Below are 16,261 nucleotides of genomic sequence, written 5' to 3'. Positions count from 1 at the left end.
CAACACCACAGTCCCCCAATTTTAAATGAGAACGGGGTGAGAGACAGTGTCGAAGGCCTTCCTAAAGTCCAGAAATACTACGTGCACTGCTACCCCTGCGTCTAAGGATTTGGTGACCTGGTTGTAGAAGGCCACCAGGTTGGTTTGACAGGATGCCGCTAATGAACCCGTGTTGGTTGCCTTTAAGCATAATCTCCCCTGCTGGCCCCTCGTGGACATGCGCCAGAATAATTCTCTCAAAAAGCTTCCCCAGGATCGAGGTAAGACTAACTGGCCTATAGTTTCCTGGGTCCTCCTTCCTCCCCTTTTTGAAGATGAAACCACATTTGCCCTCTTTCAGTCCTCTGGCACCATACCAGAGCACCACGAGTGCTCGTAAAGCTGTGCCAGGAGTCCCACAATGACCTCAGCCAATTCCCTCAGTACTCAAGGGTGGAGATCGTCCATACCAGCTGACTTGAATACGTCCAGTCCCTCCAAAAGTTCCCGAACTAGTTCCTCACTAACCCTTGGCCTACGTGTGCCTCCCCTGGGGCCTGAGGGGGGCCCAGAGTGGGGGTGGCTGTTCCGGTCCCTGCCCAGAGTGGGGGTGGCTGTTCCGGTCCCTGCTTAGGAAAATGGAGGCAAAGAAATTGTTAAATGTTGGCTTTGTCATCTGGTATGATGACCAAATTTCCTAACGTGTCCTGCAGGGGTCCCACATTACCCGGAACCTTCTTTTTACCTCCTATGCATTTAAAAAAAGGACTTCTTTAGCCAATTATGGATTACAAACTTCATTGCTGAAGAAGAAAGATTTCTACACTTCCCTGCCTGCCATCTGACACCACCAGGGAAGAAATCCTGCTCAATCTACACAAGAAAGAGTAAGCTCATAAAGAGACTCTCATGGACCCAGAGGAAGTTTTCCAGCTTCTGCTTCCTCTGTGCAAAAATGAAGTTTATTTACTACATATGGAGACTTTTTACCATCTTGAACTTTCCCTGAGCCTGATGAAGGGCACATGAGCCCGAAAGCTTGTAGAAAAATAATTTGTTGCAATTTCTTAGTTGGGCTAATAAAAGGTATAATTTTGGAGCCAAGAGTTCTAGATTTCTGCATCTCAATTTCTCAGCCATTCCGATACCTTGCAAACACTGGTAACAACAAAAGATTAAAACTGAGGCATGCTACATCTTATTGGATGGATACTTTAAAATTATTCAACAGTCACATTCCACAAAAGTGAAAAATTGCTCTATCTAAGCATTTACCTAATAATGAAAACTTACTGACAGCTTGAAAAATCAGATCATGCCCCCCCCCCCCCCCCCCCCCCCCCCCGACTAGAACCATCCAGCAGAGACTTGGCTTCCCACTGTCTGGTCCCAGTATCACTGCAAACACTGGGCTACATATAAATGGGCCCTGTTGTAGGCAGCGGAAGGCCAAGTCTAATAGTGCTTAACGCCCCCGCCCCCAAACTAATTTTATGGCTGCTGGGACAGCACCACCACCATGCCCCACTGCTGCAGTGCTGCACCCAGTGCTCCCACCCCGGGCTCCACGCCACCATGCAAACAGCACCAGCATGTGCTGGCCCCTGCAACAGCCCTGCAGGAGGGAGGGGCAGGGGTCAGGCAGGCGCACCCCACAATGCTCAGCCCCTCCAAATAATATTTTCTCCTGCCGCTTATGGGACCTGTCATCAGCCAGTTTAAGTTAACATGGATCTAACCAACACTAGCTAAGAATATGGACCTTTGAGGTTTCTTACAAGCTGCCTAATCCTCTTTGCAAACCAGTTTTCAGACAGGTTGGATGCCCAGCACTATGTTTGGAAGGATCCACTGTGATCTCCTGGGGAAGGCACGTCAAACCCACCCAACCACAGGACTCTGTGGGAACCGGATCTGGACCAAGCAGCATCCAGGAACCAGGACAGCAAATGCAGCCATCACTCGCCCACCCTCACCAAAACATATCCACAAGGAGGCTGTGTACTATGGGTTTTGTCAGTGGACCCCACCCCATCTTATTCTGCCTCCCAAATTCCTGGCCCTTCTTCTAGAAGCCCTGCAGGCTAAATGACATGGCTCCACAGGCCAGATCCAGCCTGCAAAGTAAAGGGAGTGTGACACAGGTGGCAGAAAATTCTACAGTATCTTCAACCATTTTTTTTAAAGCATATTAACTAACCCTCCCTCCACCCCTCCAGTCATGTGTCTAGCCTAAAATGTCATCTTCAGGTTTTGGGCTTTTTTTTTTTTTTTTTTTTTAACCAACCATGGGGGCCTTTTTAGTTGCTTTCTGAGTCTTTTAGGTTTCCTTTAAGTCATATTGTTCAGCTCTTTCTAAAGCCACAAGGGTTAGGCAGTTTAAAAAAAATGAAAACTCAGATCCTCTTGTGATCTTTATACTCCAGGAGCCTAGACATTAAAAAAAATTTCCCTTCACCACCAATATTGCAAGAGTTAGTGGCGTTACCTTCATCTCCGGATTTAAGCAACAAGCTGATAACCTCTGCTCAACTCAGGGCATATCTTTCAGAACAATATCCCAATCTCAATTTAATTTTCATTGATCTAATTGCAATTCATTGGAGTCATGAGCATTCTGTATGTTTAGGGGAAAAAAAATAAAAAATCAGGCTGTTAATTCCGAAGGATTCATTTAGCAAATAAATAGCTTTCACAGCCAATGATCAGATAAGCATTCTTTTATTTTTTCCCTCCTCAATACCATTCCTCAAGTTACAAAGGAAAAGCAACAAATGCCACTTTTAAAACTATGACTTGATGACTGGAATGTGTTCCTGCCACACTGCTCGTCCCAAGGAGCTTCTAAACTAAGAAAGTAATTTCCGTCCAGTAATCAACCCCTTCAATAATACCTTTCTCCTGTGCAAAGAAAGAACAATCCCCGTCTCATTGTCTGTGGACACAGAGCCCTGAATTAGTGTGGTTCTGTTGCAGAGCTGGACCACCACGAACATCCTGCTCAATTATTCAGCACCCAGTCCTGTGTTGCTGTTGTATCTGTTTTAATTACCTTGAGCTCTGAATTTCTTTTGGGCACTAGTTAGGTTGGCTTTGTTTCTGAGAACAACTACCTTCCCACTTCCTGTACCCTCACTTTCTCACAAGTTCCCCTTTAAGTATCTACAATGCAGTAACACACCAGCTCACAACACCTAACTTCTGTAAACTTCAGCAGGGTTTACTTTAAACCACTGCTTGTTTAACACTAGAGATAAAGCAAACCGAAAGTCCAGGAAACTCTCCTTTCCAAATAATTTCCTGTTAGCACATACACACTGCACACTCAGACTAGTGGACAATGCACAAAAAGAAGCAGTGTTTATCCTTAGATTGCTCAGTATTTTTTCCTTGGATTCTTTGCTACGCATACAGCAGGCTGACATAAGTGCAATACAATCAAAAAGGAGGAAACAAATCATTGGCAGTGAAACCAGCAGGCCTCACTGAAGTCTTGACACTGCCATCAGAGTCATTTGCTTGGTTTCAATGGCATTATTTCTTATTTACATCATTACAAGAGCAACAAAAAACAACCATTTGGCCAGATTTTGATACACCAAAAGCATTCCACAACCACAACTCTCCTGTTTTGTATCCCTCCAAAGCATCTGAAGTACCCAAGAGGACCAAAACACCTTTTTAGAGTTAAACAAGTATTTCTTCAGTTCCCAGTCTTCATGGCTAAGTAGAGACAGCCAAAAAGCTTGAGGCTGAATTGATTCAATCTTCACAGGTTAGTCTAAGCTCCACGGATTAAACTGATAAGCATGTGAAACTTCACTTTTGATTCCAGAAATGCAGCCACATGCTTGCAGTGACTCACGTCAGAAGTTGGGGGGGGTGCTAGAACATACCTCCCTGCTCAGCTGGGGCAGACAGCTTGGGGCAAGACTAGCTTGCCCACCCTACGAGGGGGGGGGTTGCGAGGAATGCTGGGGGGCTGTAAGTTAACTTGAATCTGGAGGGGAGTTGAGACAGAAACTCAATAAACCAATTTAATTTAAATTAGTTAAATCTGACACAACATCCATCCAGATTAATCTTAAACTCATTTTGGCCATTTTGAAAGTAGTTTATGAGCACTGAACTTCTGTTGTTACAGTCTTGCACTGGTTTCCGAGCACATAAGTATGGTTTGGGTTTGTGTGTAATTTCTGGGCCTAGCTTGTATGTGCACCTGGACAATAAAACAGATACCAAAGGCAAGGGATAGGTCAGCACTAAAGAATCCAAAGTAAGCTAGATTTAAAAAAAAAAAAAAAAACAACCTTTGGTAGAAATGGTACAGGAGCCCAATACTCCATTCCTCATCTGTCTCTGGATGGGATCCACGAAACTGAGCCACACAGAAAGCATAACTGTGAAGTGCTACAAAGAGCTTTGGGCAGTCTGTCTACAGAAGCTCACCACTGACCCTGAAGACCTCCCCCACCTAATCTAGATTGGAATAGGATGAGAGTATTGCACCAAGTTCAGGGAGCATCCAAACTTTTCCCAACCAAAGGCCACATAGAGAATTTGTAGGAAGTAAGCATTAAAACAAAATGAAGGAAAATCTTGCACCTGAAGACAGAACTAAGCCTGACAAGACTATAACCCAACCACGTATGCTCCACTTGATCCACACAGTCTTGGTTTAATTTTCAGGAAAATCTGTGGATCTCAAATGTTCCTTGCCCACAAGTCCAAAAAGACATTTCCTGCCCATGTTCAGGTGGGAGTCTCCTTTCCTGGCCTCCTTGTAAGGTGTTGATGCAACCCTTGTTTGGGTAAAATGTAAGTGCTCTCCCAGGCATACCCTGCAAAAACCTTGTCCCCTAACATGAGCTGCTTGGAATGGATTTCTTACTGTTGGGGACAGTATGGGTTGATTTAAAAGAATCAGTTTAAGGCAATTAAGTATTTTTGAGAAGGAGATCAGAAGCATCTCAGCAATTAAATAAAGTTCAATGTATATCAATGTAAAAAAAATCTCTCTCTGTCTTATTTTATGCTAGAGAAAGAGGAAATTATAACACTGCTCTAAAAATTATATTTTAATACAGGCAAGAAATGCTGACTTGGCAAGGTGGGAGAACAAATCTTCTGCAGGGCTAGCTTTTCCAACACTGTCCCCAAGCATGTCTCATCCCTGACATGCCTCCAAGAGTGAAAAGTTATTTCAGAGTCCCTACCCTTCACAATTCCTGCCCTTTTTACTAAGAGCCCTGAGTGGTGGTTTACACTGTAAACTTTAAAGGATATGAGTGTATATCCGCTAGGGAGTCTAGACAGGAGCCACCCAACGCATTTCAAACATGTTACTCTACAAATAGTGGCTGGAAGTCAATGACATTTGTTTTTCTAGATGTCAGGTCATTAACAGTAGCAACATATTCAGGAAGATAATTTTTTATTAGGTCTTTCATCATCACTTCAAATTTTTTCCCCAAACAGAACACGTTCAATGAAAGATATAAAGTCATCTATCACAAGTACCATCATGCAAAAAGGGTCAGAAGACTGGGCAGCAGCAAAACACACTTCCAAGCAAAGTGAAACCAACATTAAGCTGAGTTCTTCCAATTCCATAATGTGTTTATATGACAGTGGTCCAAGTAGCAAATACAAATTTGAAACTTCAAAATACAAAATTACATTATTGGAAGAGGTAACATGCAGTGTAGACCCTTGACAAGAATGGATTGGGGCATATTAATCTACTAGACATATACCTACTATTGAAACAACACTCATCTCTTCCCATGAGTGTTGTTTTTTCTTCCTTTTAATTCTACATGAATTTTTTTCAGCATAAAGGATAAGGTGGTTGACTTTCACAGTGAAAGCTGGCATAGGTTCATCAACTAAAACATCTTAATAAGTCATTTATACAGGTGGGGGAAATTGAAGTTTTTTTTCTGTAAGTTTCCATAAACATTTTTGAACTTTTAATTAAAACACAGAACAAAGCCAAACCAAACAAAAAGGATGAAATCTAAAATGTCTTTAGTTTCTAATAACTGAAACAGTTTCTGATTTCAAGCTTTTCACCACAATTTAAAATTTCACCCTAACTGAAAGTCTGGATGCAAATTAAACTTTCATTTTGATCACAAGTCTATTTTTTGTCGGAACAAATAAACAAAAAAAGCCCTCAAAAGAGCAGTGTTGCTGCCTCTATCACCAGTTTCTATGGAACTGTATCGCAGCAAAGGATCTGATCTGATCTTCAGCTGTGTCAATGACCTATTACAGGCACTTTCATATTCTTTGCCAATTCATTTATATAGTATGCGTGAGAAAGGACTATATGGGTGAGGAGCAGACCTCTCCCATTTGTTAGGCTGTTTTTGCTGCTGCTATAAAGCCTGGCATGTTTTTTAAATTGCTTTCTTTACCTGTGAACGAGATGTAAGAATGACCTCAGTGTTGTTTGTTCCCTATGGTTTGGCTCCAGGACATGGAAAATGTCTACACACAAACTCACTTATCAGTGTTTGATTAGCTGGCTGTGTCCTTGAGCTCTGCAAAAACACTCGTATATCACAAGGAGCAGTGTATCGCTATAGATTCCTACCGGACTTTCAATTCACTGCTGTTTGCAAATGGAATTATAATGTCTGTTTCCTGTCCACAAGAACGCTAGTCAGACTAGTTCTGGAAGTGTGCTTACATAATCTCCACTTCTATTCCTGTTCCTTTCTTTGCTAACCTCCATGGCGAAATGCCTCTGAATAAAGGAGGACTGGACAAGACCCAGTGTGGAGCACATACCTCATCATTAGCCTCAAGGACCAGGTTTTAATAATTCAGCTTTCTGCTGAAATAGTGGGGACTGTGGAAAGGATGGTTGGGGAATGGCAGTTACTTACTCTAGAAAAGAAGCACATTTCCTGTAGCCTGGGCATGTGGTATGGCAGACTAGCTTGTAACATGCCAGTCTAACAGTAGAGACCATCGACTGTATTCCTGGGCTAGAGTTGCTATGAATAACTCCATCGGGGAATGGTCTGACTAGCTCTATGGAGGAATGTATGCTTCTCTTCTGCAGTGCTGCAGCAGGTCACTGCAGCAACACAGTCCTATACCACCTCCTAACAACCTGCGTCTATGTGATGACATTTTTTTTAATGTGTCTGCTTCTGTGCTAGCTGCATACTTACTGCTGTGGCAGGAAAGTCTACCTGAACAAGTCATTTCTGTGCAGCAATAAAAAAAAAAGTACCTTCACGCTAACCACAGCACAGGCTATCTCCCAAAAAGATCTTGATCTTTTCAAAGACTGCGTGACAATAGAAAATGAACTAAGAACCAATATAGTATAAAAGAGCATTGGTGGGAGGATGCCTGAAATAAAAAGATAAGGGTAGCTACCTATGCTCTGTAGTTGTGTTGATACGGTAACACAATTCCATAAAGCAGTTTGATTCTCCTTTACCCATTTGTCTTACGCTTACAATTCCACAGGCCCTTGATACAGTTGGCCCTTGTTTACAACATAAGCAAGACAATCAAACTCAATGTTAAGGTAGCATTTTTTGTTCCATTTTTTCCGAACACAGGATGGGAGGGAGTAAAAATCTGGCTTTGTTGAAGTCAATGGCAAAATTCCTCTCGACTTGGATGGGTAAAGGAGAATCAAAGTTTCATCCTTGCATAAAACTAGATAAGTCAGGAAAGCTGTTGACCCCTCCTCTCCTTCTCCCTTAGTCTGGCATTTATTTTCTTTCATATTTCTAAAAAAAGAAAAAAAGAAGTTACTTTCTTCTCCTATGGTACTGGATGCGTTTTGAATATGGGCAGGTTAGCAAATGGCATCACTCAGAAAACTGACCATCTTCTACTCACTCAAGACAATTTTCTCAATTAACTCAACAGCTTTGCCATTTTGTCTTTTATACTCTATTAAATCTATTACACTTATTATAATTAAGATTTTTTTTTTACCACAGCTGTGTGAAAATATACCAAGTGAATTGAGTCCTAGAGTTACAAACTGACATCCCTGAAGGCCTCTGCCTATTAAAAGAGCAGGAGAGAGGTACAGTAAAAGCTCTGTTATCTGGCATCCTCTAGGAATGGGGGATGCCAGTTAATCAAATATTCTGGTTAATCAAATGGGGACCGTCTGGTGCACTCCCTGGCGTCAGTGTGCCAGGGGACAGGGAGGGGGGCCCCCTACACAGGCTGCTTTTTCCCCTCGAAGGCTGCTTTGCTCTGGGCTGTGGGCCAAAAAAGTGGCAAAGAAAAACTCAGCTTGCGGCGGCAAAACAGGAAGTCCCCCGGAAGTGGTATTTACGGTTTCGCTTTTGCCGTGTCGCTTGGATGCCAGTTAATAGAGTTTTCCGGCTAATAAATTGCCAGTTAACACAGTTTTTACTGTAGCTAGCTATGTTAGTCTGAACTCAGGCAGAAGAGGGGGAGGGTAGAGTTGCAACTTGCAGACTAAGCAGGATCTCCTCTGTAGTAGGCTGATTTACCCAGAATGTGGAGGGGAGCCTGACCTCAAAACAGACTATTTACACCTCAAACAGCAGAAAAGCCCAGTACCCATTTAAGGCACCCCCCGAAGGGGCCAGATGTTTGCTCAGTGCCCTACAGCTGCTGTTGAAAGCAGTAAACTTTGCAGTGAACTCAGTCCAGCCACTTCAGCAAGGTGCCTTCATGAAAACTCAGAAGTTCTGAAAACTTGCTCCCAAAAAAGCTAATAGCAGGGGTGTTGATATACTTCAGGTACCTCGGTGACTCAAGTCTCACCATTTTGTGAGAGATGCAAGAGGAACATAAGAAATATTTATGCAACTCTTATCACACATGTCACTGAATACTGAAGGCTGTTGCTGGATGCCAGAATACATCACAGAAATTGAAGAGAGGTCTTGAAGGGATCTCACAAGGTCATTTAGTCCAAACCGGTACTCAGGGCAGATCGTTGCTACCTAAAGTATCCTAGCCAAGTGACTGTCTAACTCGCACTTAAAAACTTTTGACAAAGCTTCTACAACTTCAGGTAATCTGTTCCAGGGTTTAACTACCAATATAGTTTAAAAAATGTTTCCTAATGTCCTAAAATCTTCCTTGCTGCAATTTAAGCCCATTACTTCTCGTCTTGCTCTCTGCAGACACAAAGAATAGCTGACCATCATGTTCTTTTGTAATAAACCTTTTTGTATTTAAAGGCAGTTTTCAAACCCTTCCCCTCGGAGTCTTCTTTTCTGTAGACTAAATAATCCCAATTCTTCCAAGCTTTTACTGTGAGCACTTTTACACGTGCTCCAGGGTAGGGGAGGACAGCACTTTAATTGGAGTGGCTCCAAGAGGCGCTCCAATTAAAGTGCCACAGCATCTCATGTATCAGCATCTCCATGCTTCAAACTGGCAGTGGGGGCACTTGAACTAAAGTTCATTGACCGAGCTTCAGATAAAACACCCCCACAGCCTTTTTGAAGTGTGAGGACACTGATACATGAAATGCGGAGGCTGGCTGCAGCATGATATTACCATGCTCCAGCAGACTTGAGCCTGCTTCAACTTGCTGTAATTACAATGCATTGGAACACCCTCCATGCTCGTGCATGTACAGACACCTTGTATTTCTTCTTTTCCCCATGTCTATTTATTTGTTGCTCAGCTCTGGACCTTTCCAATTTATCTACATCTTCCTTGAAGCATGGTAACTAAAACTGGACACAGTTCTCCAGGTAAAGTCTCACCAGTATTGTGCTGAATTGAACTGAATCGAATAATTACTTTTTATGACTGGCATAAGAAAGTCATGTTAGTACATGCCAGAATACAACAACACAGTGTTAACTCATATTCCACTGTAACCCCCACAGAACAGTACCAGGATAGCCACCTGGAAAACTCCACCTTATACTACCTCCCAGCTTGACATTTATTTCTTGGAGGAGTCAAAGGTTATGAATAAGGGATAGACCAGGAAGCAGCAGAGAATTTACAACTGAGAAATTCTGAAAAGACATGAGGTTCACTCTCCAGACGCCTAGCCCCCCAGCTGGCAAGGAGGAAAGAAGCAAATGGAAGGTGTGGGGAAGGAGATGAGATGGAGCTGGGTATTGGTGAGCTTTATGATAGACAAGTTTTATGGTGGAATGCAGACATGAAAAAGTTCCTGGCAGTGGAGAGAAATGAACCAATAATACAGTTTAAGGAAGAGAGAGCAGGGCAGAAGGGATGCGAATGACAGAGAAGTAGTGGTTATGGACACAGACATGGACTGGTGATTGTGGAACCACTGAGCTATCAAGCAGTGATGGAGGTGAAGTGGTGTTAGCAGGAGAGAGAGACCTCAACTAAGAGATGAGAAGGGAGCAATGTTTAGGACTGAAAAGTACAAGCAAAAGCCTATTTTAGTTAAAGGGAAGATTTATGCAAGGCTAACTCTTAGGGCAGTGATAGGGAGGAAGTAGGAAACTGAAAGATCAAGTAAGATGTCATCTTGACATTTGAATTGCTGAGAATGAGGGGGGAGTGGCTGCAAGGAGGAGAGGAATAAGGAGAGCCAAGTTTCAAAGCCAGAAGGCAAGGTGGATAGAGAATAATTTGGAAGGCAATGACTAACAGCTAAAGAGGGGGGAGGGGGACAGAGGAAGAGGCTGATGTATAGGAAAGGGGTAACAGGGAGTGGTTGGAATTGGCTTGATGTAAGAGAAACAAGCTTATAAAAATATGTGCAACGCTGTCAAGGCAGCAGAAATTTTCTTCTCTCTGAATACATACAAAATCTCATCCAGAGGAACTGTTCTGGGTGATACCAGGACAGTAAGCCAGTAAAGACAAGTCCGAGGTCACGCATTTGGGACAGAACAAGCCCATGCACCAGTACAGGCTGGGGACCGACTGGCTAAGTAGCAATTCTGCCGAAAAGGATCTGGGGGTTATAGCGGACAATACACTGAATATGTGCCAACAGCGTGCCCTCATTGCAAAGAAAGCTAATGGTATACTTGACTGCATTAGTAAAAGCACTGCCAGCAGTGAGGGAAGTGCTTATTCCCTTCTATTCAGCACTAGTGAGGCAACATCTGGAGTCCTGTGCCCAGTTTTGGGCCCCCACGCTTCCACTACAGAAAGAGTATGAACAAATTGGAGAGTCAAGCAGGGGGCAACAAAAATGGTTAGGGGACTGGGGTGCATGACTTCTGAGCAGAGGCTGAGAGAACTGGGTTTATTAGTGTGAAGAAGAGAAGACTGAGGAGGGATTTAATAGCAGCCTTTAACTACCTGAAGGGTGGTTCTAAAAAGGATGGAGCTGGATTGTTTTCAGTAGTGGCTGATGACAACAAGGAGCAGTGGTCTCAAGTTGCAGCAAGGCAAGTTTAGGTTAGATATCAGAAAAAACTCTCTCACTAGGAGGCTAGTAAAGCACTGGAACAGGTTACCCAGAAAGTCCATCCTTGGAGGTTTGTAAGACCAGCCTAGATAAAGCCTTGGCAGGGGTGGAGATGGTCCTGCTTTGAGCAGGAAGTTGGACTAGATGACCTCCTGAGGTCCCTTCCAACCCTAATTTTCTGTATATCATAGAATTATGATTTTGTCAGGGCTACCTGGAAATGTGATCAAACATTTGTCCCTGTGGCAAGTCTTCTTTTTTCTGGGCGGATCAAAGCAGATTTGGCCTGGAACTGGTGTTTCTGAAGTGCGGAGAATGGGAAAGCAGGACAGATCTGTGCCTGCCGACAGTCTCAATCTCCAGGTGAGTTTCAACCAGATTCTCTCCACACAGGTGTGTGCAGAGATCTCCTAACTCCTACCTGCAAGTAAAATTTGGATCGCTCATAACCAAGTCAGTCATGCAGGGTGGCACTAGTTCTGCTGTTTAGTTGCACCTCACTAGGGGAGGCAGTGAGCCAGGATACCTCAAGACCCATCATCCAGCCATCACGTCAGGGGGAGATGGTGCAAGCCCTTCACAAGAAGCATGCCCAGATTCCACACTCAGATCATCCTCACCATTTTTTGCTGCAAGACCAATAGCCTAAAGTAGGAAGGAGAAAGTGGGGAACCAGGGAAGCAGTCCTGGGCATAGCCTCTGTGGGGGGCTGGGGAGGGGGCAATGGGAAGAGATGGGGAGAAGGGAAAAGTGCTCAGATAGCCACAACTGCAGTGGCACCATGGCAGCTGGTGCTGCCCTGGGTTTTTCAAGGCTGCTCTGGCCATGGAGCTGCTCAGCTATGCCTCCTAACTTTATGGTCCAACGGAAAAAAGACTGAAGCCTGTATATAGGCAGCAGACCCACCTTTTTGTTCCTTTATTGCACCAGCACACTGCACTGTGCCATCTCCAGTGGGACCCATGCCTCACTGTACACTTGTACACTGTACACTAACAAACTCCAGGCCAAAAAAACTCATTGAAGTTCTTGAGTTCATGGAGCTAAAGCATCTACAAGTTCCCTGCCCAACTCCATAAAAGGAATTTCTCTGGGAAACAGGGCCTCAGCTTTAAGCTGTCCGTGCTATGAAATGGATGCGTCATGCCTAGGTTTGTAACTGACACTTAACTAGCTGTCTTTTTTATAAGAACAAAGATTCAGAATCTCCCCCCATTCCAACCTTACAGGGCAGTGGAGAGTAACTCCACAAAAAACAAAAATTATGTTAGGGCTAAATGGAGGGGGAAATGGCCAACAAGGTGTACTGAGCTCCTCCATGTAGTCACCATTTGACACTCAACAAAGCCAAAATGAAAAGCCCAATGGACCCAGAGAAAAGGAGAGAGAAGCAGTGTTACCTTGCAGACTAAAGAAAAGTCTGCAGAGTCAAAGCTGCTTGATAAATTAAGTCTTTTTGCGCAAGTCTCTTTTGAATCACAAGATGAATCACTTTTGCAGATGAAACCAGGTTGGGTTTACTGATGTCTGACCCCATACTGAACACAATGATCAGCCCACAATGCCATGCAAGAGGCAAGGATTTCTTAGGACCCCTCCTACACGCTTACGTAAGTTATACAATTAACTAGTTAATCGTGCAATAAATTTAGACCAGCCATAGGTGCAAAGTAACTGTCACACCATAAAAAATCATTATTCAGCTATAAAGAGAGCTAACCAGCTATAAAGTCAGTGCTTGAAAATGTGCAACAACTCCATAGCTGGTTATATCCAGCTTTAATTTAAACACATAACATAGCACGGCCCTTAGGCGATAGCTTTCACGGGATCCACAGCATAGTTGGGACAGTTAGACAAGTTTTCAAATGTGTGGAGCTGAGGGTTTGTTGGTTTTTTTAAAATAAACTTGCCTCTGCTTGTTTTCTCTTCCTGGAAGAGATGTTATAATGTTAGAGCGATATTGTAGCAGTGAGGGTCTAGGAACCGCGAGAAAGGCAAGGATTTGTTAAGATGACAGCTTTATTGGACCCACTGCCTAGTTGGGATAGAGTCGAGACAAGCTTCTGAATGCAATACATTGAGAGGACCTGTTGATGAACATCTTGCATCGGGAAGCTGAGCTTTTATTGCACTCGCTGCCTAGTTGGGACACAGTCAAGACAAGCTTTCAAAAGTAAGGCGTTGAGGTGAACTGCTGGACAAAGTCTTGGATTCATAAGCTTGCCTCAACTCCTTGGGATAGAGTCACAAGCTTTCACATGCAAGACATTCTTTAGCAGGTCACCTCAGTCCCTTGCATTCAGAAGTCTGTCTTGACCCACCGCATAGCTGGGAGAGAGTTAGGACAAGCTTCCAAATGCAAGACATGGAGGTGCCCCACAGAAACGTGTCTTGCTCGGAAAGCTTGCCTCAACTCCATCCCAACACTCAGTGGGTTCACTAAAAGCTCAGCTTCCCAATGCAAGACATACTTTAGCAGGTCACCTTTGAAAGCTTGTCTAACTGTCTGAACTAGGCAGCAGATAAGACCACGAATGCAAGGCATGGAGGTGACCCGTTAAAGAACGTCTTGCATTGGAAAGCCCAGCTTTTCTCCGACCCACTCCCTAGCTGCGCTCGAGTCAAATGCAAGACAGCCACACTTCACCAGGTCACCTCAGTGCCTCGCATGTGAAAGGCTGTCTAACCCTATCCCGACTAGGTAGCAGGTCCAAGGAGAGCTCAGCTTCCCAATGCAAGACGTTGTTCAGCAGATAACCTCAATGCCTTGCACCCGCTGCCTGCTTCGCTCTCAACCAGGCAGAGGGGCAAGACAACCGTCGCGAGTGCCAACAAGAGAAGATGTGAATGAATGCAAGACAGTTGTCGGGCAGGTGACCTCGGGGTCTGGCACGGGGAAGCTGCTCTTCCCTCCACGCTAGCTAGGCAGGGGAGCGACACCAGGTCCGCTTCCCAATGCACGCGGGTGTGCAGCAGGTCCCTCCACGCCTCGCACAGGAAAACCTGTCCAGCCCCACCTCACCCCACCGCTAAGCCGCTCCTCACCTCTCACCCAGTTCCCGGGTTACCTCCCGGGTCTGACACTCCAGCCGCTCTCCCAGCGAGACCCAGCAAGCGGATGCCCGGGCCGTGCCGGTCCTCCTCCGCCGTGTTAACTCGGCTCTCACCCCCACCTGCAGCAGAGGAGCTGAGCGGTGCAGGAGGGAGCGCCCCGCAGCGTGCCGGGCACAACCGAGAGGGGAAAGCGTGTCTGTCCGAGGGCGGCCCCGCTTACCCGCTCCCGCCGCCCGGCCACGGAGCAGCTGCGGGGCAGCGGCCCCGCTTCCGCAAACAGCGCGGCCCGGGGCGGGATTGGGGCTGCCGGGGCCGCCTCTCTCCTCCTCCTCCCCCTCCCGGCCCGGCCCGCGGGGCAGCAGCGCCGGGCACTTCCCGCGTGGCGGCGGGCTCCGGGCCGCCTGAGGGGGCCCCTCGGCTTCCCGCCCACCTCTGCCCACTTAGCCGGGCCACCCGCCCAGCCTAAGCCCGAAGCGGTTGTGCCCTGCGCCGGACACTACGCGGTGGGGCCCCTGGCTTCGCACCGCTAAAGGCCGCAACCAGCCGGCGGAAGGGCCCCCTCAAGCATGGGCTGCTCCAGGGCTTGGAAACGTGGCGGAGGGGGTGGTGTGCGGCACAGCCTCGCGTCTAACAGGACGGGTTTCTCTCCAGTTGAAAAGAGAAACGAGGAGCTTTATGAATAAACTAAGGGCATATTTCCAGTGTAAGATCAGAGCAAAACCACATACAAGGATTGGCACATGCACCAACATGTTAGGGCACCTCTGCCCTCATGGTTGCAAGCACTGCCCAGTACCCCTCAAGGCCTGCTCTGACCTCCCCGAACACCTCCTGCCCGCCCTCAGGCTGGGGCTGCGCTCAGGGGTAGGCTCCTGCCGGGGAGGTGCAGGAGGCCCTGTCAAGAGCATAGAGAAGGCTCAGGGTTTGGGGGTTTTTGTGAGCCTGAATAAGAACCACACATTCAGGTGGGTGGCAAAGCACTGGCACATACTGCCCAGAGAGGTGGTGGGCTCTCCATCCTTGGAGGTTTTTTAAGACCCAGCTGGACAAAGCCTTGGCTGGGATGATCTAGTTGGGGATGGTGCTGCTTTGAGCAGGGGGTTGGACTAGACCAGTGTTTCTCAGCCTGTGTCCCAACCCAAAGTGGGTTGCAAGAACATCTGAAAGTGTTGTGAACAAACTTGAAAAACAGATCAAAACACTTTAAAAATGGATTCTCCTTTAAAGAAGAAAAATGTGGGAAACTGGGGCTTTTCCCTTGCAGGCTGGCAGAGTTTTGGGTTGCTTGGAGGGCCCCCTGCATCCCACATACCTGCCCCCCATGCCGCACACTGGGGGTAACAGGTCAGAAGTAAGGGGCACTGGGGGGAGAACTGGCCATTGATGTTTACAGACGGGTGCTGGTACAAAAAAGATTGAGAACCACTGGATGATCTCCGGAGGTCCCTTCCAGCCCTAATTTTCTCTAATTCTGTGATCCAACTATAAGCTTTTGCCTCTGGGTTGCTCAGCCTGTTGCATTTTTTCTAACCTTTCTCCATAACCTAGCAATTAGTGCATGTGCCAGTCCTCATATTTGATTTTGCTCTGATCTTACACTGAAAATATGGCCTTAGTTTATTCATAAAGCTTCTAGTTCCTCTTTAACTGGAAAAAAACACATCCTGTTGTATGTGAGACTGTGCTACACAGTCCCCACCCTTATTTTCAAAATCCTGAATAAGCCCATGGATCAGTCCCTGCTTCTGTTGGCTTATGGTCTTTACATTGCAAAGTCGAGGTTGTATTGCCCCACTGTATTTAGCCTCCTGTCTAGAGCACAAGTGCTTTGGGTTTAAATACTGG

At 45.7% G+C, this 16,261-nt stretch overlaps 1 protein-coding gene across 1 annotated transcript in view; it reads right to left on the bottom strand.

Moving 5' to 3' along the window:
- CRACR2A (calcium release activated channel regulator 2A) overlaps positions 1-14,739 on the bottom strand; it is a 114,121-nt gene extending 99,382 nt beyond the window's left edge. Inside the window, exon 1 of the mRNA XM_090043908.1 lies at positions 14,408-14,739. The gene's annotated coding sequence lies outside the window, so the exon portion shown is untranslated. The remainder of the gene's footprint in view (positions 1-14,407) is intronic.
- Positions 14,740-16,261: the final 1,522 nt, after the last annotated feature.

The sequence above is a fragment of the Crocodylus siamensis genome, chromosome 4 (genome assembly GCF_052110815.1).
Source record: "Crocodylus siamensis isolate JL-2025a chromosome 4, ASM5211081v1, whole genome shotgun sequence".
Lineage (NCBI taxonomy): Eukaryota > Metazoa > Chordata > Crocodylia > Crocodylidae > Crocodylus > Crocodylus siamensis.
Note: the sequence above shows the minus strand (reverse complement) of the source record. Positions and strands in the feature narration are given on the sequence as shown.